At 39.5% G+C, this 27,023-nt stretch overlaps 1 long non-coding RNA gene across 1 annotated transcript in view; it reads left to right on the top strand.

Moving 5' to 3' along the window:
• The window catches only part of LOC134297502 (uncharacterized), a 30,385-nt gene extending 9,980 nt beyond the window's left edge, over window positions 1–20,405 (top strand). Inside the window, exon 2 of the long non-coding RNA XR_010004262.1 lies at window positions 18,867–20,405. This is a non-coding gene — a long non-coding RNA (uncharacterized LOC134297502). The remainder of the gene's footprint in view (window positions 1–18,866) is intronic.
• The last annotated feature ends 6,618 nt before the right edge of the window (window positions 20,406–27,023 follow it).

Below are 27,023 nucleotides of genomic sequence, written 5' to 3'. Positions count from 1 at the left end.
ATTCATGCATTGTTGAATGCATGCTAGGATTTTTGAAACAATTATATGTTTGAAATGCAGGATTTTTTTTTCGTGTCAGGAGCGACTTGAGAAACTGCAAGTCACTTCTGGAGTGAGAGAATTGGCCATCTGCAAGGATGTTGCCCAGGGGATGCCCGGATGTTTTGATGTTTTACCATCCTTGTGGGAGGCTTCTCTCATGTCCCCGCATGGAGCTGGAGCTGGTAGAGGGAGCTCATCTGCGCTCTCTCCGGGTGGGATTCGAACCTGGCAGCTTGCAGATCAGCAGCCCAACCTTCAAGTCACGAGGTTTTAACCCACTACTCCACCGACAAGATTAGAAGGAAAGAAGCAGAGACACAGATCTCTGGTTACCAAGTTAACATTCAGGGGATAGAAATACCTGATTTTATTAAACAGAAATGTTCAACTTCCATACATCTATGGAAGTTTACAGCTGCTTAACATCAGCCCTTAATTCTGCAAATGGAAATAACATCTAAATAACACTGCAGCTGTGTGCTACATTTGTCATCTGTTGAAGAGCTGGGAGTGGGATGAGAATCCCCAAAATATCTAGAATCCATTATTCATTCTTAATCACCATAATCACCATTAATCATTACTTCTCAATGATGAGCACACATTTTCCTTTCCCTTTGGGCACTTGGTGGAGCCCTAGGAAATGTGTCATCTTGATTCTGAAAAGAAAGCAGCTTCAAGTGGCCATAAATAGGGGATAAACAGTCCTATTTTATCTCATCTTCTATCTTTCTGCCAATCTATCATATCAATGGCATTCAAGGAAACAGACATGATGCCTTTTATTATTCATTCTCATTTCTGCAAACATAAATTTCAGGATTTTACCCTGAGAAGGAAGAAGAGTTGTCAATAGTAATGCTGAATATAGCATAATTAATAGATTCCCAAGCTAAATAAGGCAAGGGACTGGCAATTTTTAAATGATGTTCTTAGGAACTAACACTATACTTGTATCATTAGTGACAAATGTTTGTTACTTTCCTGGAAATCTTCCAGAAATAAGTAAGCTGATGACTACAGACTGGACCAGTCTAGGGAATGCCACTTTGGACAGCACTGGACTAGGTGAATTGGTTCCCTTCTTGATGAGATACCTGTATTTACTTGAGTCTAATGAGCCATCAAATCTAATACACACTTCAATTTTCAAAACCTGAAACCCTCAAAAGTATTTACCATATTACGTGAATTTAATGTGCACCTTAATTTTTGGGAAGGTAATTTAGTCAAAAAAAGGTGAGCATTAGAATTGAGTAAATACGGTATATAATTTTGCAATACATTAACTGAATTTTAGGAAGGAAAATGTAGCACAATATTGCTTAATGCCATATATTTTCATATTTATAACAAGGTTGTTTGACTCCTCCCTCTTTCTTGTTGGTGGATTGTAAGGGTTAAGGTGAAAAACAGGAGCAGTTGGTGGTTTGTATGGCAATGAGGTGATGAATCCAAACAAAGGAGACATTTAAGGAACTCTGTAAGGTACTCAATCTTATTCTTAAATAGGATCAGCATCTTGGAGAGCTTATTTAGAGTCAACCAACACCAGGAATAAATTCACTGCCTTACTGATATGGGAGTCATCATGCACTACTGGCAAGAGTATTGTCCTATCCAGACATGATGAACATTTGGCTAGTATAACAAACAAATTGAAAACTAACCAGCTCACAATGCTTGTGAATGACAAGGAGATACCTCCATGTTACTATTTTGCATATGACAAGTATGATTGGATGTCCATAGGTCCAGATAAAATAATAATAATAATAATAATAATAATAATAATAATAATAATAATAATAATAATAATATTTTTGTATCCCGCCTCCATCTCCCCAAAGGGATATGGGGCAGCTCACATGGGGACAAACCCGAATAACATTAATTAAAACATGAAGCAGTAAAATTAAAACATTGTAATCACAAAAACACATAAAACAACATCAACAGTGATTTAAAACCTGGACAGTAACAGTTACTGAGCATTTAGATGGTATGAAATTTGTGTATAGATCTCTGAGTAGGGCTTACTGGATGGTGCAAGGGCAATCAAAAATAGGGGCAGAAGAGCAATATCAATAAAACACTAAAACTTAAAAGACAAGGGACAGTGATAAAATTCAGTAGCTGGTAGTGGATTGTAATTGGGGCCAAGTATCTAGTGAAACTAATTATTCAAAGGCGAACTGGAACATCCACTTTTTAAGGTCTCTGTGGAAGGTGGACAGGGTAAGTATCAGTCTGATCTCCCTGGTAAGAGAGTTCCAGAGCTAAGGGGCCACCACCGAGAATGCCCTCTCCCTTGTCCCCACCAACCATACTTGAGACGGAGGTGCAAGCAAGAGAAGAGCCTCCCCGGTAGATCTTAAGGCTTGCTTGGGTTCGTAGGGGATGAGGCAATCACGGAGATAAGCAAGTCCTGAACTGAAAACCAGATGATTCTGGTTTACTCTTTCAGAGAGCATAACTCTACTTAATCTTTCTTCACTATGCACCTTGATTGGATAACATTTGAAAGTTTTAATTTACTTGTTTTTTTAATTTCTCAAAGAATATAAATAAATGGTTATGAAGAATAAAAATTTTAATTACATTATATTATGGTTACAATGGGAAATAATGAAGTCATAGATATGTGGAGTGAATAGGGACATCAGATGTCACTAAATTTAATCCCAATGTATGCACATCTCAGCCAATGAGAGAGAGCCTTTGATGCAAATTCTCCCTCTGTCTAATGATGAAAGAGGGGCTGGCAGGTCTCTGAACAATGAAGGAGGTGATGGCTGTTGAGGGGATTAAGTATCCTGCTGTGTGGAGACAACCCTGTTGAAATTCTTATTGTCCTTTTGTCTCTGAAGAAGCCCAGTGTCCCAAACACTACAAACTCCCAGATAAGTCCAACAGAAAATATTTGTGTCATGGTTGGATTATGACTGGTCCTTCCTGGGCCCATTGTCAGATGGTCCAGCGAGAGCCTTGGGTCCTACAAGATGGACCTGTTCTATTGATAAGGAGATTGAGATAACAAGTCCCTTGAATAGGGGTCTGACACCTAGATGTCAATTCCATTTTCCAAAAGGTAGAAGCATTGGCAGTCTTGATGGGATTAGGTGATTCAGAATCCGGGAAGGAGAAATGGCATTGTCTTCACAGTTGTGGCATACCTTGCCTCTTCACAGAGGAAATATGCCATTCATGTGAAATGATTAGAATGTCCAAAGATTGCCCTCCAAGCCTTAAGGAAGAGTCCATTGTTTTATTTCCAGATGATGATCATGATAAGTCCATTGAGTCAAGATATGGGCTTGGGGCAGGCTGGTGGCACCCAGGTCAGGATGGAATGCTGGCCAAAGTTCACAAAGGGGTCACTATGCTTCATTTTATATGGGGGCAAGATATCATAAAGTATAATAATAAAAAATATAAAATTGATAGGAGACACACGTGGGACTCACAATAGGGGAGAAAAGGAGGCCCAGCATCCCCGTTGTGTTGGGAGACAAACACAAGTTTCGTCCATGGTCTTTCAGGGGGCTTCGCTCTCCCCTGTTTTCTATGGGGACAAAGCAAGGGATCCTAGAGGTTCCCGAGCAGCTCAGCAGGCAAGAGGCTTTTGGGGTTCCCTAGAACTGGGAGATGACTTAAGGGATACAAAGGGGTTCATGCAGGGGGGGGGGAATGAATGGCAAGGGAAAGATTATAAAGCATAATGTTTGCTTGGCTAACCTTTAACCAAGATATGTAAAAGTTTCTCAGCTCAAAAGGGAATCCCTTTTGTTTGCGAGTCATTGACTGAGATGGGAAACAATTAGAAGAGTCATTAATTCTTTAGCTCAGGTGTGACTCAGATGGAAAAAGTCAAATAACTTTTGTGACATGGTTTCCAGTAATAAATTTGTTACCTTCTGCTATAAATATATTAAATATAGGACATAAAGCCCAGATTAAATGTACACACTATCTAACATGGGAAGGGTCCTTGTTGTTGTTGTTAGTGCCTTTGCAAATTGACCAAGACTTAACCCTTATTATCCAGCCTGATGTCCTTGTCCTTAGCAAAACTATAAATTACTATATTTTATTTGCGGGGGGGCACCTTCGACTTCAGTACAAGGATTACAGCAGAAGGACATTATGACACGGTGAAAAACAAAGGAACAACAGTGATTTTTTTTTTCACTAACGGATTTTCAATGAAAAGAGGTGATCCAATCATGTATCAATTACAGGTAGTCCCCAAGTTATGAACAAGATAGGTTCACCTCACTTTCCGTCTCTATGATAATTAGTTTTTGAAAATGAGACTTGTTTTGGAAACAAGGGTTGGAGATAAAGCTTCATTTGAGACACCTTTTTCTCATGATAACTCTTTCAGGAGTGAATTTCCCTTTTAAGGAGTAGATTGTACTCACTTTCTGTCATCTCACCCCAATTCTTAAGTATGAATTGCTTGTAAGTCAGATGTTTGTAGCAATGAAACTATGGAACAGCCATGACAACATGCAGTAAGTCCCATCAACAGGCACTTTTATCCTGTCAAATTGTGCTTTAACAGCCTCATGTGATAAGGTCTATAATGGTCTTGAACCCTCATTCAGAGATGATAGAGCAATATCCATAATTTATATGACCTGTCACTAATCACCATTTGTCTTTCTGATGTGAAATGTTTCTTCAGTCCTCAAAATTCATCAGCATCACTATATTTTCTCAAAGCTTCAAAATTCAGAGTCAGAATATGTTTGAGTCTTTCAGTTAGATAGGAATAAAAATAGTGCCTGGTAGCCATTGGTGCCTAAAAATCTGGATCTAGTGACTATTAGCTGAAAAAAAAACTATTAATCGGTGCTGCCATTTCTCAACTTCTGTGCATTTTTCTTACATTTCTTCTTACATTTTTAAAGATATGGATATTATTTGTTTTCCTGACATCATAAGAATACATAAGCTGTGGATGGATGGGTGTTTTTTTTTTTAAAATAAAACTTTATTTGTATTCTGCCCTGTCTCCCCAAGGGGACTCAGGGCTTTCCTATAAGTGACTTCAAAATGCTTGAAACATATAGATGTTTATTGGTTTCTCCATGCATCAATCAGAGCTGAGAGCAAAGAAAATGTATAAGTCAGGTCCACTGTCTCCCTTCTCTGTTTGATTTGGAATCATGGTGCTCATTGCCCCAAATGTTAATGATGGCATTGTAGTTCAATCTAGTTGTTTTAGAACACACCTATCGACTCTACATTGCACAGAGCTATTACTATGGGAATGTGGCAAAATGGAGGCATTGCCTTTCCCATAAGAATTCTGTTCCCACTCTGAAATGTTTCTTCAGTCCTCAAAATTATAGCATTACAGAGAGGGATTCCTAGGTGTGAAGTACAATTCTTCATACCTAGGAATATTATATTTGTTGTGTCTTCCTTCGTAATGTCAGCTCTCCTTTTTCTCCTCCTGTCTAAAAAGTATTTCTAAATGCACAAGTGACTTTTAAATTATAACAATGCTAGAAATTTTGAGGCTGAAGAAACATTTCATGGAGAAGCAGAATTCTTATTGGGTGGGGGAATCAATGGCCTCATTTTGCAAATTACAAAATTATTTTGGACTTGAACATTTTCATAGCAAACCACTCAGTTTTCTTCAGGAAGCTTTGTTCTGTTCCCCAAATAAGTAGTAGTAATAATAATAATAATAATAATAATAATAATAATAATAATAATTGGGTGCCGTGCCAAAAGATCTCAGCCGGCATTTGGAAACAATAGACATTGACAAAATTACGATCTGCCAACTGCAAAAGGCCACCCTGCTGGGATCTGCGCACATCATCCGAAAATACATCACACAGTCCTAGACACTTGGGAAGTGTTCGACTTATGATTTTGTGATATGAAATCCAGCATATCTATCTTGTTTGCTGTGTCATAATAAAATAATAAGTTTATTTTTATATCCTGCCTCATCTCCCCAAAGGGACTTGGGGTGGCTCACATGGGGCTAAGCCCAACAACATTCAATAAAATACAACAGTATAAAATACACAATATAAAATACAACAATATAAAATACATAACCATCATGATAGTATAAAATACATAATACACCCTTTTAGGTGGCCTGTACTCAGCCGAACTGAATGGGAAACTCACAGACAAATGTCAGATAACAAAGGCAATTTAATTATGTTGAAGAATCTGAACCCTAACCCCTCCCAGAGCCTGGCTAACAAAATATTTGCTTTACTGGAACAGATTAAAGCTTGAAGCTTATCTGATTTCTTCCTGACTACTTCCAAGAAGATCCACTTTTCTGCTTTCCTTCTTTGTTCTCTATCTGGATTTGTTGTCTGTATAACACCTTATATTTGAGTCTTTATCCTTAACACCTTGGACGTGAAAGATATTGCAGCTCCCTAGGACACCATGGCACCGTAAAAAAAACCCAACAGCAGAGAGGATTACTGGACAATAAAAAGGGCTGGAAGACTTTGCCCGTAGGGGATTTCTTAAAAAGATGGGGTGGTTCCTTCCCATAGAAAACTATACAAGAGGAACTAACCAAACTAAAAGGATAACTGAGGTTCAATAAAGAAAATAGTTAGAGCCATTTTTTTGTGTCCGAAGTGAATTGAGAATATACTGCAAGTTGCTTCTGGTGTGAGAAAATCGGCCATCTACAAAGAGGTTGCCCAGGGGATTCCAAGATGTGTTACCATCCTGTAGGAGGCTTCTCTCATGTCTCTGCATAGGAAGCTAGGGCTGACAGATGGGAGCTCACCCTGTCTTGCAGGTTCGAATCACCAACCTTCAGGTCTTAAGGTCAGCAGTTCAGCTGGCACAAGGTTTCCTTTAGAACATTATTGCTACCTTTTCAGCATTATACCTTATATTGAACTTTGCATTGACTGATGCTGCTCCTTTGAATTTTGTTCAGCAAATTTATTTTGTTCCACATTATTTAGACAGTTTGATTAAGTTTAGTGAATGCCATTGTTTCCAAATTGGGAATAAAATGCATGCTTCTTCAAACAAGTTGTGCTACCTGTCAGCAATAGAAGCCAAGTCTATAATCTTTTAATTTAATTTCAAAAGCCAGCATGTGCTCTTCCCAATTTTCTGCTTAACAATTTCTGTCCTATGATGTAGTGACAAGTGATAGATGAGAAATATCTGTTAGCCTATATTAGCATGCTTGTTCATATAGTTGTGGGAAATATTTAAAAGCAAAGGTTTTGAATTTAAAGTTGAATTTAAACATCACTGAAGTTATTTGCTAGGAACAGCAGCAAGAGAAACAGTGCTAATGGCAGGGATTCTTTAGAATGAATTTAAAAGTCTAAGAAAAAAATACAGTGGATACTTCTTCCAAATATTACATATGGATCCTCACTTCCCAATTTTTTTTACCAGTCTCTGTTCCAAACCTGTTTCCTACTAGTTTTAATGTTTTGCCCCTTAGCTTCAGGAAAACAGAGCTCTGAATGGATTGGGGGAGAAAAACATATTTTTTTTCCACATGAAGTAAAGTTGAAAATACGTTTTGCATTGAACAATGAAAGATGTTTTTGAGTCATCACATAATATAGCAATTGTAAGTTCCTTCAATCAATCATGCACAATTTAAGGGTGGTCCTGCAGCATACCCTGTTTCCCCGAAAATAAGACAGGGTCTTACATTAATTTTTGCTCCCAAAGATGCACTAGGTCTTATTTTCAGGGGATGTCTTATTTTTCCATGAAGAAGAGCTCACATTTATAACAACAAAATGAACATTTATTATATACTGTAAAGTAGTTGTCATCACAAACCAGCATAACCAGACAAACTATGAATCCTATCAAGAATTTCTTGTTACTACCATTATTTACATGTACAACAATCTATGGTACCTCTTGCAGTTTAGGTTTCACAAGGTTTCCACGCTGATTTCTCTCTATTCTAGTTTCAATGTAGTCATGAATGATGAACAATATAATATACTATAATAATAATATGATAATATAATGATAATATAATGATATACAATATATTAATGAGATAATATAATAATAGGATATAAAAATAACAGAATATGATAATAATATGGTATTAATAGGATAATATAATAATGGGATATAATAACAGAATAGCATAATAATATAATAATAATAGGATAATATAATAGAATAATAGAATGGAATAGAATGATATAAAATATATTAATAGGATAATATAAAATGGAATATAATAATAAAACAGAATATGCTAATAATAATAAAATAATAATATAATAATATCATAGAATAATAGTATAGAATATAATGATATAAAATATGTTAATAGGATAATATAAAATGGAATATAATAATAACAGAATAATAATATAATGATATAATAATAATAATAATAGAAAAATATAATATAATGATATAAAATATATTAATAGGATAATATAATAATGGGATATAATAATAGTAACAGATATGATGATAATAATATGGTAATAGAATAATAGTATAAAATAATAAGTTTAATGGCATAGGATAGGAATAAGGATGAGAGGAGAATCCCTATGCGTCCTGTACCTTTATGAAACAGAAAGAGCAGGACGAGTGGAAAGCCCTCTTCCTTCCCTCTCACCCTCCCTTGCCCTGGCTCCAGGAGCCAATCAGAAGCCTTGGGGGCGAAGGGAGCATGGCCAGGACGGAGATGGAAGAAAGAAACGGCAGCACAGTAGCAGCCACGGAGGCTGGGGGACAGGCAAGGCAAGGCCAGCAAGCACTTTCTCTCCCTCCCTCCCTCCCTCCCTCCCTCTGGTGTGTATGAATGAGTGCTGCTTCTGCCCTGCAGCCATGTTTTCCAATGGAACTCTGCTGCAGCCTTAGTTGCTAGGTCTTACTTTCAGGGGAGGCCTTATATTTGGCAATCCCGCAAACCCCTGCTAGGTCTTATTCTTTGGGGAGGTCTTATTTTAGGGGAAACACGGTATCTCCAGAATAAATTGCTGGGTGCAGGGAGAAGATCATTAATTTTGCTCAAAAATAATGTAAAGAAAATAAAAAGATCTAGAGATTTAATCCAATTGATTGACTTTAGCTTAATCTCAGTTATTGGAAGGAGACATTTCTATTTTAGCCTGTAAATTTTCAAGGCCATGTTACTTCTTGCTGTTGTCAGTGCTGCACTAGTTTTATATCTTTGATTACTGATCAGTTTGTGTTGAGACACAGAGACCTTAAAGAACCATACACACTATTTAGTCCAACAAAAGGTTTATTGCAAAAAGCAAATAAAAGCTCAGAAACACTTAGCTTCAGTGTCTCTGGCCAAAACTCAAAGAATTTACCCAAACTGGGCTACAAAAGGCAAACGGAAAATAATCCGGATTAAACAGGAGGAAAAACCAGATTAAAAAGCAATCAAAGTAACCAGCAAACAAGCAGCGCTGTACACAAGAGTTCCAACAGACAGTGCTGCCCCCAAAGAGTTAACTGCAAGAAGGAGTTGCCAAAGCAGCCATAGTCCAAGAGTCATCACTGAAGAAGCCAAAGGATACGTTGTTTCCAAGTCTGTCAAACAAAGTCATCGTCAAGTCAGTCCACAATCCAGGGAGGGAGAAAGCCACACTCACAAGAAGTCAGTCCAAGTCAAAGATCCACAGGTAACATGAACTCCAGGCTGCAGAACCCGGACCCAAAACCCAACAAGGGAACAGAATGAGAATACACATGATACGTAACTGACACTTTGCCTTCTGCAAAGATTCCTCACTTCAGAGCCTACTTTTAACTTACACATCATCATCCGATGATGAGCTGGCCTCCACCCCATCATCATCTCTTACAGCTGTCCTTGTCTTCACACGTGAACCCCTGTTTCCATCCCTCCAGTTCCTCCAGCTCTTGTCAAGACTTTGGCTTCCCTATGATTCAGATGTATCTCCCCTTTGCCAATCCTCATGTCCTGAAAACCCCACAAATGTGTCACTAGAGGTTGGCTCTGCACATATATCCCTTATCTCTTAGTCCAATCCATTGTGTTCCCCTCATCCTCATCACTCCCAGACCCATCATTCCAAGAGAAACCCATAAATGACTCATCATCTGTGGGAGCAGTAAATATATCCTGGATCTTCTTCCTCTCCCATTCTTCATCTGATTTCTGCTCCCGAGTAACCTTCTTTGTGCCTCTATTCCCTTCCACCACATCTCCTTCCTCGCTCATTGACTTCCCGTCACTTGAAAACCCTTTGAATGTGTCTTCATCAGTAGGTGCCATAAGTATATCCTGGATCCTTTTCCTTTGCTGTTCTTCATCTGACTCCTGCTTGCAAGTAGCCCTTTTCCCCCTATTGGTACTCATACTACTGTTTGCAACATTAATTACTGGCTCTACTACAACAGTTTGATTGTGGAAGTTGGCACTTCTGATACTATGTCTAGTTCTGGGTGGCAATAGTGGAACTGCATATGTATTATATATGAAAGGAAGGCATATTACATCTGCAGGCAGGTGTTATGGTGGTTTTTGCATTTCCCACATACAGTAGAGTCTCACTTATCCAAGCTAAACACGCCGGCAGAACCTTGGATAAGCGAATATCTTGGATAATAAGGCGGGATTAAGGAAAAGCCTATTAAACATCAAATTAGGTTATGATTTTACAAATTAAGCACCAAAACATCATGTTATACAACAAATTGGACAGAAAAGGTAGTTCAATACGCAGTAATGTTATGTTGTAATTACTGTATTTATTAATTTAGCACCAAAATATCATGATATATTGAAAACATTGACTACAAAAATGGCTTGGATTATCCAGGGGCTTGGATAAGCGAGGCTTGGATAAGTGAGACTCTACTGTATATTCTCTGGGCAGCTCTACACACTTGCTGGAGTGTGGAGTGTTTGGGAAGCAGTTGATAAACTAAATGGGCTTCAAACTGGATGTGATCTCTCACATTTCTGCTCTATAGATGTTTATGAAATAATTAAGGGCATTTTGGGAAACAATGAGGATTTTAAGACAAGTGCTCAATGAACTCAATGTTTCCAAATGGCTAAGTATAAGGAGCTATAGGCACAAATCTGTTTCTGCTGTATTACATACCATTCTCTCACAATTATATCATTAGGTATTCTGTAATGGATGTATACAAGGGGGAAAGCTTCTTCTCTGGGTACTTGTTTACAACCTTCCTGGGTACTTGTTTACAACCTTCCTAGGCCCTTTTAAGGTTGTAATTAAATTAAGACTTATTTTGTTTCATCTTCTTGTTTCTGAATTAGTCTCTGATCTTTCAATTTCTTCATAATAGGTAAAAGGTCAATCTTTTATTTGCAATATCCCATGACTTATATTTCCTGGACAACAAAGGATCCAATCCTGTGTTCTTTTTCCCATATTATCTTATGAGTCCATTTAGTTTTAGTATCTTATAAACACAGAATACTGCATTACATAGAATATATATTGTATGCTTCTCTATAGAAATAGGATCATTCACCTACTCCCATAAAATAGATGTACTTTTCAATTGCATTTGATTGATATTGCACAAGACCTTGTCAGCAAGATTCCTATAAAATAGGGAGCCAGATATATGTTTTTATATTTTGTGCCCTTTGAGAGCGGATTTATATGAACATACTTTCTTACGCTGGACTACTGTGACAGCAAGTTCAGAGTAAAGCTTGTTGAAGCTCAAGAACATTATTTTAAGTATAGATTTTGTTTTTGTTGACACAGCAGTTATCTCCTAGCTTATGGCAAGGGTAAAATACAACTCAGCTCTAGGAAGTGCCTTTTAGAAATAGCACCACTTTCTTTAATAATTCTGTTCTTTCAACCGAGTTGGACAAAACTGTAACTGCTATTCTTGGTTGGAACTATCAATATTTCAAGCTGCCCTATTTGAGTGGATCTTGAAATAATAAAGTATGATTCTATATGTTTTTCCTTACTTTCGGTTATTGGTCAAGATGCTGAATTGCACATGAAGATATCTGAAGTCATAAACATACAATCCTGAGTGGCTAGTAAAGCAACTATAACAAGTGAAGCAACATACAAGAAGATCTTATAGCATCTTTGAGATTGAAAGAAAGAAGTTTGTAGTGTAAGTTTTTGAGATTCATCATCAGACTGAGTCTATGAAAGCTTTTTTTACAAACCTTTTTAACTCAATCTCAAGGGTGCTACAACATCTCTTTGTATATTGATACAGATTGAGTATTACTTATATGAAGTATGTGAAACCACAAGTATTTTGGATTTTTATAGAGTTTGGAATACCTGTATTTGCATATACTTCCATAATGAGAAATCTTGGAGATGAGATCCAAAGCTAAACATAAAATTCATTTGTATTTTATATACACTGTATATACATAGCCTAAGGTAATCTTATACTGCAATTTTTTAAAATCATTTTGTGTATGAAACAAAGGTTGTGCACATTGAGCCTCCAGAAAGAAAGAAGGCGCTGTCTCAACCATCCATGTGGACAATATTGATTTTGGAGTATTAAAGTTTTTGAATAGGTGATGCTAAACCTGTGCAGTGTTACATGGCTACATACCTTAGAATTACAACTGTGGCAACAGTGAAATTATCAGTAATAGTTTAATACTGGGGATCAGTGTATTAGGTAAAGGTAAAGGTTTTCCCCTGACATTAAGTCCAGTTGTGTCCGTCTCTGGGGATTGGTGCTCAGCTGCTGTCCGTAGACACCGTAGACACCTCCAAGGTCATGTGGCTGGCATGACTCCCTGGAACATTGTTGCCTTCCTGCCGGAGCAGTACCTATTGATCTACTCACATTTGCATGTTTTCAAACTGCTAGGTTGGCAGAAGCTGGGGCTAACAGCAGGAGCTCACCCCACTCCCCAGATAGGAATCACTGACCTTTCAGTCAGCAAGTTCAGCAGCTCAGTGGTTTAGCCCACTGTGCCAAATCTTCATAAGAAAATATCACTTTAAAATCAAATCCCCACTTGGTGCTTAGCCATGGAGATTTACTGGATGAAGCCGGGCAAATTATACTCTCTCAGCCTCAGATGAAGGCAAAGGCAAGTTTCCTCAGAACAAATCTTGCCAAGAATACTTAAGGTCCCTATAAGTCAAAGCTGTTTTGCAAAGCACATAATAAAAACAGCAAATCTGTATCTAGGATGAAATAAATGTTACTCATGTTGCCTAGATCTCTCAAAGCTATTTTTGCTGCCGCAATTCCTTATGACTTCCTCAGACTACCCTGAGAAAAGTAAATAAGGTGAATTATTGTTTTTAGAAGCCCCCAGGAGTGGCAGCTCATCTTTTAAACAGGTTGGCTCTTGGTCTTTTCTTTTTCTGAGCTTCCTAGCAGCAGAAAAATTTCCCTCAGTCCTACCAAAATCGCCATATGAGATCTATAGGTAGATGACAACATAATAATAGTACACCTTAAATAAGATTTCCAGTGGGTTGTAGTTGCATTAGGCCCTCACTATGTAAGCACCAAGCTTCTGAATCAAATCTCACACATACAAAGTAATGTTGTGCATGGACAAAATTGGCTTCCAGTACCCGGACATTTACACATATTGCCAAATAGATAACAAGTGAACTAGATCTAGACATCCTTATCTTTCTTCTCATGTGAGGCAATTTTCTTGAACAATGACAAATAATAACACAATAGTATCAGTATTCTAACCAAAACAGCAAATGGAATATAGCCTTATTGTTTTATCTGATTAGCAATTTATCTTATTTATTTTATTTACAGCATTTATATTCCACTCTTCTAACCCTGAAGGAGACTCAGGGTGGATCACAGAACACTTTAACGACAAACTTGCATTCCATCCCCAGGCATACGGCTGAGAAGGTGCTACCAACGCCCCTCCTGTCCCTGCTACTATTCAATGCTAGGTCTATTGTGAACAAAACTGCTACCCTCTCAGACTTTATTCTCGATCAAGCAGCAGACCTGGTTTGTATTACAGAGACCTGGATCCATGAGGGTGATAACATTCCCTCACATGAACTGACACCTCCAGGCTTCCAGATATTTCAACAGCCACGGAGTGTGGGACGGGGTGGAGGGGTAGCAATACTCGCCCGTGATTATTTTACCATCAAAGTTATTCCAACTCCAAAGATAGCCGGTATTGAGTGTGTTGTTGCAGTTTTGGCTAGTAGGGAATCCCTAGCCATTCTTGTAGTTTACCGCACACCTGGGTCTCCGGGAGAGAGTCTGCTTAATTTATTAGATCTTGTGGTGGACTGGGTCCTGAAGTTCCCCAGACTTATTGTTCTGGGCGACTTTAATGTACATGTCGAGGCACTGTCATCTTCATCAGTGACTAAGGACCTAGTACCAACCTTTGAAGCTTTGGGGCTCTCATTACTCAAGACTCGCCCTACTCATCGGGCTGGTCACACTCTAGACTTGATTTTTAATATCGGAATACGAACATCTCTATCCGCGGTAATTGATGTTCCCTGGTCTGATCATGCTGTCCTGAAGGCCCGGATTGAGATTCCATCTCCTCCTCTCCATCTTGCCAAACCAATCTTTGCTCGGTCTGGGAGACTCATGGAACCTGCTAGGTTCCTGAATGTCCTTAAGGGCCTAGGAACTGTGTGTGTCACTCTCAATGAGCTAGTCAACAATGTCTGTTGGCTGCTTTGGATGAGATTTATTTATTTATTTACAGCATTTATATTCCGCCCTTCTCACCCTGAAGGGGACTCAGGGTGGATCACATTACACATATAGGCAAACATTCAATGCCTTGACATAGAACAAAGACAAGACAAATGCAGGCTCCGAGCTGGCCTTGAACTCATGACCTCTTGGTCAGAGTGATTGGTCTCAGCTGGCTGCTCATCAGCTTGCGCCACAGCCTGGGTCCCAGACTCCTCCTTCGCCCTCACCGGAATTGCTCCCCCGGTACACTAATGAGCTACAGATGATGAAGCAAGCACGAAAGCGGCTGGAGCGTCGGTGGCGACAGAAACCCGACGAGGTGTCACTGTCTGCTTTCAAGGCTTCTCGCAGGTCCTATGAATCAGCCGTCAAGGATGCTAAAAAATCTTACAATTCTTCCTTAATAGCCTTTGCCAACACAAGTATTCAAAATCGTTTGTGCTTTGACCAGTCCGGCTCCCTTATTCCAAAACCCAGCAACCTCGGCTCTTACAGCAGTGGCATTCCAGAAGTTTTTAACTAATAAAATCATCGTGCTTTGACAGGAACTGCCCCCTACAGTTGATACCTTGAGTGAGCTTGAGACTTTGTGGCTGCTTAGTGGGCCTATCTTTGACCGATTTACTTGACAAGGAAGATGTCGCTAGAATCCTGGCTGTTGCAAAACAAACCACCTGTTCCCTTGATCCGTGCCCCTCCTGGCTGGTGAAGAGCTGCCTGGAAGGTCTACTCAATCCGTTGAGTAATATAATCAATGGCTCTCTTGAACAAGGGGTCTTCCCGGACAACCTGAAAGAGGCAAGGGTTCGTCCCTTGCTAAAGAAGCCTAGCTTGGATCCCATGACCCTTGTCAACTATCGTCCTGTCTCTAACCTCCCATTCTTGGGTAAGATGATAGAGTGGGCTGTACTGGGACAATTGCAACAATTTTGGATGATACAGCCGGCCTGGACCCTTTCCAGTCAGGCTTCCGCCCTGGCCATGGGACGGAGACAGTCCTGGTTGCCATTACAGATGAACTCCGTCGGCAGTCTGATAGCTGCGGATCAGCGCTACTGGTACTTCTCGACCTTACCACAGCGTTTGACACCGTTGACTACGATCTAATGATTCACCATCTCGCCATGTCCGGAGTTCATGGTCAGGCCCTCAATTGGTTCAACTCATTTCTCCGAAACCGGAGCCAATGCGTGGAGTATATGGATCAAGTCTCTGAAAGATCTTCCCTCCTATGTGGGGTACCCCAAGGTGCAATTCTCTCACCTCTTCTCTTCAACATCTACGTCAGACCCCTTGCTAGTTTGGCTCGGAGTTTCGGCCTAGATTGCTATCAATATGCAGATGACACCCAACTCCTTCTGCGCTTGGAGCCTGGAGCAACGTCAATACCAGACAATTTCACCTTATGTCTGAAGGCTCTGTTGAATTGGCTACGTGCTAGTAGACTGAAGGTGAACCTGGCAAAGACTGAGATGTTTGGCATGGCCACTCGATTGGTTTGACCCATTTGCTACCCACCTTCGATGGTGCTGCCCTATCTCCTTCACCTACCGTTAAAGCTTGGATGTGTTTTGGATTCGCAGCTGACAATGGAAGCTCAGGTCGCTGCTGCTAGCAAACAGGCCTTTTTCCATCTACGACAAGCGAGGCAACTGGCATCCTATCTATCTGATGAGGCTCTGGCAACAGTCATCTATGCCACGATTATGTCTAGGCTGGATTATTGTAACGCCCTGTATCTTGGCCTTCCAATGTCCACGACCCGAAAGTTCTGTATTGTTCAGAATGTGGCAGCCAGGCTACTCACAAGAACACCCATGAAATGCCATATAACACCAGTGCTGCAGCATTTGCATTGGCTTCCAACTGATTACCGTGGTCTATATAAGTTGCTAGTTCTGACCTTTAAAATTCTTTATGGCCAGGGCCCGTCGTACCTTAGGGATCGTCTCTCCTACTCCCAGGTCGCAACAACTATCCCAACGTGACTTACTTTATATACTGGGTCCTAAAGAAGTGCACTTGGAAAGGACCAGACGCAGAGCTTTTTCTATTTCTGCCCCTGCCTTATGGAATGCCTTGCTGCCCTATATGAGAGCCATGTGTGAGTTAGGACCTTTTACCCTAGCACTCAAGACCTAGCTCTTTACTAGAGCTTTTGATCTATGTTAATTTTATCAATATTTGTATGTATGTTTTTATCCTTTACAATTTTATCTTGTAAATTGCCTAGAGCATCTTGGATGGAGGGCGATTAATAAGTAATTAAATGATGATGATGATGATGATGAACATTCAATGCCGATAATAAAAATGAAAGGACAGACAACAGATGGAGGTATATAGGCTTTTCCCCATCTTTCAGCATCTTTGGAGGCTGTGCTCGGTTCCAGCCACCAGGGCTGCTGTCGCTCCATCTCCCTGCCAACAAGCTTCCTTTGTTTGTAAATTTCCTCTTTTTCAGATAGAAATTCCAAGCCTAAATAAATACCTTTCTGCTTTTTAATGCAGTTCCTATTGATCTACTCACATTTGTTTTCGAACTGCTAGGTTGGCAGAAGCTGGGCTAAAGGTCAGGAGCCCACCCTGACCCAGGCTTTGAACTCTCAATCTTCTGGTTGGCAGATTTATTGCAGCTTGATGATTAACCTGCTGTGCTAAATCCCGGCAATGACTCTAAAGGGTCTTAAAAACTACTGGAGAATTTTCAGAATCCCAGAGATTCATGCCATTATATATCTTTAAACCAGATATGCCAGTCTCAAATAACACATTTGGAGCCTTCTGTATGCAAACCATATGGTCTGGTGCCTTCCATCATCCTTGTAAATGTACCCTTCTCTTCCAAGCTGTAAGACCAGGTGTATTGGTTTCTTTCAAAGCTATGTGAAACATAAAATTCACTGTGATTAGTTAACCTTGCCCAATGGTTCTACTTCACCAATGTTATTGCCACGAAATATTATCCACCAATGTCTTTGTTATCCACTTTGCTCTCATGCCTTCATTTTAATGCTGTGAATATATGAATATACTTCCACTAGAGAATGGAGTACATGATTCCTGAGTACTGATGTAATCACTGTGGTTAGTCATGAACTCATCATAGACATGCACACATACAACCTTAATTATCTGTGAAGACAAAACAGGTCTTCAGATGCATCCAGAGGTATATAATTTATCTTATTTATATTCTCATTAGGCATCTTTCCCTGATTTAATAGAGGAGCCTATTTCTTCCATAAGTAATTTGTTCTCCTTTTCATTGCTCTTCTGAAGAAGATTTTGTGTTTAATCTTTCTAGCATGGGATTCTCCCCTTGCCCCTCATATTTCTCTTTCAGTAATTGGCAATCTAGAGATAGGGAAATAGTTCCATCCTTGACTATGTCAAGCTGGTTCTAAATATTTTCACATGCACTCAGTGTCTTGTAATAATATAAGTTGAAAATCTTAATACTCTAATTAAAATTGAAAAGAAAAATAATAGATTAGTTCATTTAAATATTTATTTATTTGAAGGAATTATTTAACATTGACAGTGACATCAGCATCTATACTAACTCCATACACTGCCCTAAGTTGTGGAATAGATGTTAATCACAATTTCCCAGGAGCAAAATATTTGTTTATACTCCTTGTTTCTTCCCCTCAGCATTAGTCTGACAAAACATTAGGCACACTTATTAGAGATGGGTGTTCCCATCCTTCTCGTCAGAAATTTTACTAACCTAGATAATTTATTTTAGCTTCTCTCAATATGAAAACGTTCACTTGTCTTCCATAAGGAGTCCCATGAACTTGGCGAGAGAGTGCATTGTAAGGGTGCTTCATGGTTTGTATCCAAAACAGATTGGGTTCAGGACTCTGGAGAATATCCAAAGAGTTTTGACTTTGTATTCAAGATCATGGTAAACAAACATGCTACTAAGATAAGAATCATAAAAAGCAAGAAGAGGAGAAAATAAAAAATAGGAATGTGGCAGTAACTTTAAGGGTAGCTGGTTGGTTTTTTAAATATTACTTCTTTGAAAACTTGAGTCAGTACTATCTCAGAGCAATTGTTCATGTTTTATCACCTGCTTTTATTGATTTGTGTTATTTCTGTTTTCTCTGATTGTTTGTGTTTAGGATAGGGACTCAACAGGAAAAAGGATTAAGTGATAAAGAGAGAGACTCCTTCATGAAACTCAACCTCTCTTATGTGGCAAATCTCACTTTTAAAGGATTGATACAATTTTATGAAGTCATTGTGACCTTCCAGATGAGTTGGACAAATGCCATCATCCTTCAGTTTTGATTATCTTGTTTAGGACTGATGAAAGTTGGTCAAGCAACTTATGAAGAAGTTGGACTATGGGGTGATGTACTGTGGGGTGTCAGTCTGTGGATATGACTAGGTAATGTCATTCTGTTCACTGTGGGAATCTCAAGCCTGCACCTCAGTGTAAAAATGCAACTATACTTTTGTGGATATGGAGTGGGTAGATGAATATAGATGAAAGGTTGTGGGTTACTTTACCTCAAAAGAGATGCTGCTAGTGTTAGATGTGCTAGTCCTGGATCAGAACACTGCCTGATAGGCTTGTTCTAAAATTTTGGAGGTGTTGTAAGTTGTATTAAAATCCATTAAATCTGTATTTCCAAAGTGATATCCAACACGGGGGCATGGCCTGCGCTTAAAACTTAAGAATCAAAACTTACCCAGTCCTTTTTAATTTTACTTTTGCAATGTTCAGAAGCCTCCCAAAGTCAGTTTCATATTCATGGCAAGCAACCAAAAAGGCTGCATTTTCTCTTTAAATTAATTGCATCTCACCATTAGAAGAGGAAAAGCAGGGGGAAAGCAAAGTTTGTGGAGGGGGGGGGGAGCACAGAAGTCTGGGAAATGTAGTTTGGGAAGTCAGAGTTCCAATAAATTTTTTAATCTGCAAAGAGGACAACTGTCTGACACTTCTAGAAAGTAAATCAGTGCTGGACTGGGAAGAAACCTCCAAATGGATGGCCCTTGGGGTTCCTTGTGTTCTATCACTGTAGCAAGTTTCACCCCAATAGGTGTACAAATGAGGGAGAAAGGGTGAAAGGAGCCCCTGAAGTTTCTCCAATGATAGTAATTATGCACAATTACTATAACACAAAAGTAACAAAATTTAATTCTTGTTATAGTAACTGAATCTTATTAAGCAGATTTATTCCTTCACATTCATGAGTTATCTGAAAACTATCCTAGTATAATGGTATCACCTTATACAGCTGTTTGAAGATTTATGGCCTGTTACACAAATTGGTTTTTCCTGTATCCTGCTATGCTTTGATTCCATAGCAACAACTGTATAGCTGCTAATTTAGCTGAGGACAGCAGCACATCAGAAGAAATTGATTTATACAATCCATCAAATCTCATACTAAATAAACTAATCTTAAATATGCTGTTAAAGGAGCCAACATGGTATAGTTGTTTAAGTGTAGGACTATGACCCTGAAGACCAGGGTTCAAATCCCAGGTTGATATGAAACCCAGTCACACTCTCTCTAACTTAGTGGAAGGCAATGGCAAATCTTTTATTTAACAAATCCAAGAAAATTCTGTGATAGACCCACCTTAGAGTTGTTATAGGTTAGAAAAGACTTGAAGGTACACAACAATAAAAGATTCACTATTTTCCCCTACTCCATTTTCCCATTTTATTTTTCTTCTGAGAACCCAGAAACAGCAAAGAATCTAATCACCTTAAACAATTTTTATGTGACATGTTTTTATATATTATGGTTTCATCTGGTATTCAATGTATCCTGGTGGATCACATTTAGGGTAAAGGTAAAGATTTTCCTCTGACATTGTTGGAATCACAGATGCCTTAAAGGGCCAGACTTAAAAGTGTCTTCAAAACAGAGTTTATTGAAACAAAAGGAAAAGGACGCAGGGATACTTAAATGCAGTTCCACTGGTCAAAAACTCAAAAACCCAAACCAGACCTGGTTCAAAAGGGTAAACAGAAATGTAATCCAGATCAACTGGATGCAAAAAGCAACAAGTCAAACAAAGTGCTCTAAGGCAAAACAAAAAGGCACAGCACACAAATGATTAACAGAGTGAGTTGCAAGAAGAGAAGAGTCGTCAGCCGATGTCCAAAGTCGAAGCAGGAGGAATCCAAAGCAGTGTTGCTCCAGTGTCTGCAGAAGCAGCATCTTCAGCCAAACCGGTTCAGGTCCAAACTGTAGATCCGGGTCCAACACCGAACATGAAACAGGCAGCAGCAAGACTACAAGAAACTTTCCCAATACCCAGCACACGAACGCACATCAACACCCTGCCTTCTGCAAAGACCCCTCACCTTTGAACCCACTTTTATCTACAAACCATCATCAGAGGACGAACTGACCACTGCCCCATCACCATCCCCCACAGCTGCTCCCAGCTCTTCACGTGAATTCCTTTGACTCTTGGATCCTCTTTCTCTGCTGCTCATCATGGGATTCCTGCTCCCGAGTAACTCTTTTCCCCCTTCTGGAACCCATAATAATGTTTGTAACGTTACTCACAGGCTCTACTACAACACACATTAAGTCTAGTCATGTCTGACTCTGGGGGTTGGTGCTCATCTCCATTTCTAAGCCGAAGAGCCTGCGTTGTCCTTAGACACCTCCAAGATCATGTGGCAGGCATGATTGCATGGTTCGCTGTTACCTTCCCATCAGAGTAGTACCTATTGATTTACTCACATTTGCATGTTTGTGAACTGCTAGGTTGGCAGAAGGTGGGGCTAATAGCAGGAGCTCATTCCACTTCCTGGATTCAAACTGCCGACCTTTCAGTCAGCAAGTTCAGCAGCTCAGCGGTTTAACCCGCTGCGCCACTGAGGGCTCCTACAATTAGACTACACCTATCAAATCAACAGTGCATTGATTCACCATTCAACAACTGATTGAATTGGTCTGTGCCCTTTGTTGCTCTTTCTTCAACACATTGGCTATACTCTTTCTCAAAAATTAAGACAAGGAGCAGACAGTCAAGATCTTGGAGTCACATTATCAGTATATTGCCTGAAATGTTGAAGTCAATATGTTTGGACAAAAACTAGGGAGACTAAGGTTTACATTTTCCCTTGTCATAGAAACCCACTAAATGAATCTGGTTATGTCACACTCTTCAGTATGAACAAAATTCATTTTGGATTAATCATTAAGTTGGAAGTGATGTGAAGACACACAACAACCATCCATGTGGAGACTGTGATAACAAAATGCAGAACTAAATAGGCCTTTGGTCTGATCTAGCAGAGGTTTCACAATGTTTATATCTTATGATACACAACATAGTTGCCAAATCTGCTCTTATGACTAGTAATTTTTCAAGTCTTTAGGACTGTAAATCAGTAGTATAATTTTAGAGGTGTGACCTATTGATGGTGTAAGTCAAGCACCAGTAGTAATTTTCAATTCATTTTTGTGAGTCAAATATTGGTCAAGAACAAAAGCTGGAGGGGTAAAAAACACAGAACAATTTCCAGATAAATATTCAAAACAGGAAAGTAGGTTTTTTAAACAATCAGATTGACTGAGGCAATAGAGATATGCAAAGGAGAGTGCACTTTTATTCTAATGTCCTTTGATGTCCTTTCACCATGGTGAACACTGATTCTTGCTTTCAGTAAGAGGATCAGGATGAAAGTTTCTGCCCATGGAAGTTAAATTATCCATAATATAAATGCTTGCAGTGTCAGGATAAAACTTTTCTGTTTCAAAATAGATTCTGGGTCTTGAATAGCTCATTTTAAATTTGGCATATCATGATATGGGAACAACACCTATCACTAGATGCTTGTTGTGAGTCTGAGAAACAGACTGAAAAAATAAAGTAAGTTTAAAGGAGCACCATGTTTCAACAGCTTTGCACTTCTCCCCTTTAATATTTTTCCAGGCCTTTTTTTTTTTTTTGGAAAAAAGGGTCCCCAACCACACAATCAAGGCTGACCAGATTAAAATCTTGTTAGTAGATAGTATTATATATATATTATAGTATTATATATAGCATCTGAAGTCATTAGTGAGCCCAGCTTGAGAAGAAAAGAAATCATCATTCTGGCAATGCTTTCTCTCATCCAGCCGTTGAAAACAGCATCAAAATTGTGATGAGAAAGAAGACTTGAAGTGAATGAAATCTACAGGAAAATTTATGTTTCCTATCTGTTTATAAATGATTGCTGTGAATCCATGGTGAAGCATTGATGTTTAGTTTGTAGAAAAGTATAGATTTCTTTAGAATAAAATATATATTTTGTTTTGATAGAGAGTGACAGATTAAGCTTCCTGGACTACAACTGAAGTGTTTCTACAAATAGTCTATCCAGCTGTCACAGGACTATATCATGTTTTAACTTAACTTCTCATCTGGAAATGGGGTGATCATCAATAACTGCTGCATCCTAAAATATACAGTGCTTGCCTCAGTAGCAAATCTTCTTTTCTTTTTTTACTCTGTTTTGGTTTAGAGGAAAGTTTGGTGGCAACCATAATTTTTGCTTTGTCCCTCCAAGATTCTTTTCTCTTTACCCTTTCTTTTGGAGCAGTTCCTTTCTTCTATCATGAGCCATATAGATTAGAAAACTTTCTCATATAATTTATATCCTTGTCTTTTCTTTTAATCAGCAATAGCCAATACATTCACCATCATACACTTCCTGTAGCCACTCTAAGTTGAATGGGAGAACTTGTTGCTGGATCCAATCCTTCCTGTAGTTCAATATTGGCATATCCTCTTTTCAACTCAGGGCAGCTGTAGAAGAACCAATGGTGACATCAAGATAAGATTTCCCACACTATGGTATGTTGAGTAATGCATTGACTACCCCTTCTTTTAACATATGGAAGCTTGAGCTGATTTTCTTTATATGTAGATTTTAGTCTCAAAATACATTATCCTGCAATTAGATGGTGTGGATATTGCATTCAATATCCTTTCTTGCAAAAAATCATTTTATGTTAGCTATGCTCACACATGGATTCTGGGAACTGTCATCCAAAAGTATTTTTTACGTACTTGGTTAAACAGAATCACAAAGTATTCGGGGTATGCAATTCAGGAAAACTCAATGCCATTTTTGGTTCCTGGTTTTTGGCTGCACCCCGCCCCTGCCGTCATTCCATTTTAGGGAACTTCCTGAGTTTGGGAAGGGTTCCTGTTTTTGTGCCAGAAAGATTTGGTCCATTGGTGCCAATGGGGAAATTTTAGAGGCTTGTTTCTCTGTCATTTATAGGCCTATCAGCATGAAACCTGCCTCACATGTAGGCCACATTTACAACTGCAGGCCTGCCAAGTTTCAGAATGATTCACCAATCCACTGATTTTGGCGATTTTTTTTTTTTAAAAAAATTCACCATAACATTTTTTTAAAAAAATCCACCAGTGGGGAGTTCTAGAAATTGAAGTCCCAAGTGCACATCACAAGAAGGGGGGAGAATGGACACAGTCAACTAAGCCTCTATATGACTGAAAAAGAAAGTGAGAATCACAGACAGTAAGATAAAGAAACTGTCAAAAGTCAAACGCCAATTAGAGAGCAAAATAGAGTTTATTAAAGCAACAGTCCAAAAAATAGCTCAACAAACTAAAAAGACTTAAAACACTTAACTTTCAGTGTTATTAAGTAGAACAAGCGGGTAAAACCCCAAAAAAACAAGAACTGGCAAATAATCTGGATTAGCCAGAGATATAATCCGGGTTAAACTTAAAGTTCTAGAACTTGACCCAAAAGTTCACAATGGGCTGAAAAATGGAGGCATGAACTAAAGCAAGTAGTATTTAAGCCCACAAACCTTTCCCAAAACTCAGAAGTACAAATAGGAGTTCAAAACAAACAAACGCCCAAACTGAGCTAGGGAACTCCCAGTTGAGAGCAGCAAAGCCAGCGAAACAGCGAGACGCTGGCGAGTTCGCAGCAACCGCTGCTGGAACATACACCAAACCAAGAGTTAAAGGAGCAGAGCGGGAAAGCGTCGTCAAGCCGGTCTGAAGTCGGGATAAACCAGCAGTGCCAAGCTGCTGCAGAAGCAAACGTCAAGCCAGGAGTTAAAGGAGCAGAGCAGGAGAACGTCGTCAAGCTGGTCCGAAGTCAGGATAAGCAGACAGCGTCGGTATCAGGAGTGAAGATAGTAGTCGGCAACAGCAGACAGCCACGGAATAGAGAACGACGCCAAGCCACGGATTGAGAGTGAAGAGCAAAGCCGAGTCAAGTTCCAGTCCAAGGTCCAAGGTCCAAGAGGTTGAAGTCGTCCAAGAAGGTCACAACACGAAATGGCACAGAGAGCCAAAGCAACGAGGGCGAACAACAGATCCGTTGCAAAGTCCCAGTCCAGTCTTCAGTAACACACACAGGAAACCCAATGGCGCCCAGCAACACCTTGCCACACACAAGGTATAATGGCCAAACAACCCCAATATATCCAGGTCTCCCTGGGCTTCCAAACTATCCACGCCCAAAGAGCAGGTGTCTCAACTTCTTAATCTGAATCAGAACTCCACACAGCCAATGCCCTTGGGTCAGGTGTTCCGAATTCCTCATCAGAGTCCCAATCATCCTGCCCATACCCAACTCTATCCACACCTGTGGACCCCCTCTCACTCCTCCAAGCAGACCAAATGGGATCTGCTTCTGAAGACTCCCAAGCTTCCCCAGCATCAGCAGCATCCATGGGCCCCGATTCTTCCCCAAGCATCTCCGGTGCCCATGCCCAGTCCGTGCCCGGTTCCTCCGTTAATACCTGTTCCCCAGCATCCATTTCCTCTTCCAGATCCCCATCTGAATCCTCCTCAGAAGACTCCCCATCAGTCTCCCTGACCCTCTTCCTAAACAAATCCTCCAACGAGCCCTTCTCAAGAGGGTTTTTCCTTCCTCTCCTGATCCCACCACTATCACCACAGTCTCCAAAGGCGCATTCACAACAGAAACAATATTGATATTATTTACAAAAGCTATAAGGTCAGCAGAATGGAGATTCCATGTCTCTCTCTTTTTCCTAGGTAAAACTCCTAAACCTTTTATGTGTTGTCAAAGGCTTTCATGGCCAGAATCACTGGGCTGCTGTGAGTTTTCCGGACTGTATGGCCATGTTCCAGAAGTATTCTCAACTGATGTTTCACCCTTATCTATGTCAGGCATCCACAGAGGTTGTGAGGTATTCTAAATATTTCATTAAACATGAAGCGAAAGATAAATCTGAAGTACTAGTTCATCAGATATTTTACTCTAATGAAGCTAAGCTGTCATTTGACACCCACTTATCTAGAAGTAAACACATGAAATTTAATGGGTCTTACTTTTGACAAGACATAAATGTGATTACGCTTTTTAAAAAATGGCATTTGTATAAAAATCATATTAGTGACTAGAATACACTACTTTCACCAATTTGGCACACAAATCATAACAACTGTTTTTTCACTCCTTCTCTTATTGTTTTATAATGCCCTTTTCTTGAATTTAACATTATGAAATTTTGGTATACTCTGGTAGCAGTCTACAACCCATTCACTGTAGTTCTTTTAGTTAAAGAAAGCAAGATCAACTGTTCGAAATTTGCAATGGTTAAGTTATGGATTTTGAATCTGGAATTAAGATCTGTAACTAGCTACTCCAAATTCATCTACATCAGTGGTTCTCGACCTATGGGTCCCCAGGTGTTTTGGCCTACAACTCCCAAATATCCCAGCCAGTTTACCAGCTGTTAGGATTTCTGAGAGTTAAAGGCCAAAACATCTGGGGACCCACAGGTTGAGAACCACTGATCTACATTTACATGATTATGGTACTTTTGTCATGTTTGTAAATACACCAGCCCCATCTTAAATTCAAGGGATCTGCTGTGTGAGACAGATCTGTGACAGATATTTCAGAATGACAGAACTAGCTTCCTCTTGAGCCAGAGTGCAAACATCAGAGGCCTCTGGCTTGGGGATAGGAGTGCTTCATCACACCATGGTCTGGGATGAGAAGGGGCTAGACAAATCATTCTTAAGTGTCCCACTTGATCATCCTGTAGACCTCTGCTACACAAATTGGTCTCTTCAAATTTAAGGTGGGTTCCAGGACAAATGCTCTGAAGATATTGAGGGTGAGTGCTCTTTAATAATTCCTTCTATTGCCTGATAGAATGTAGGAACATGTGCGTGGAAGTTGTCTTTTGGCAGCAGTCTGGTAAGATGCCCATAGGGGACATAATAAGAGGCAGGGAAATTTGATTTGTGAAAGAAGTTAATTAGTTGAAGAAATTGATTGGTGTAAAAGAATA

Source organism: Anolis carolinensis, chromosome 3 (assembly GCF_035594765.1).
Source record: "Anolis carolinensis isolate JA03-04 chromosome 3, rAnoCar3.1.pri, whole genome shotgun sequence".
Lineage (NCBI taxonomy): Eukaryota > Metazoa > Chordata > Lepidosauria > Squamata > Dactyloidae > Anolis > Anolis carolinensis.
Note: the sequence above shows the minus strand (reverse complement) of the source record. Positions and strands in the feature narration are given on the sequence as shown.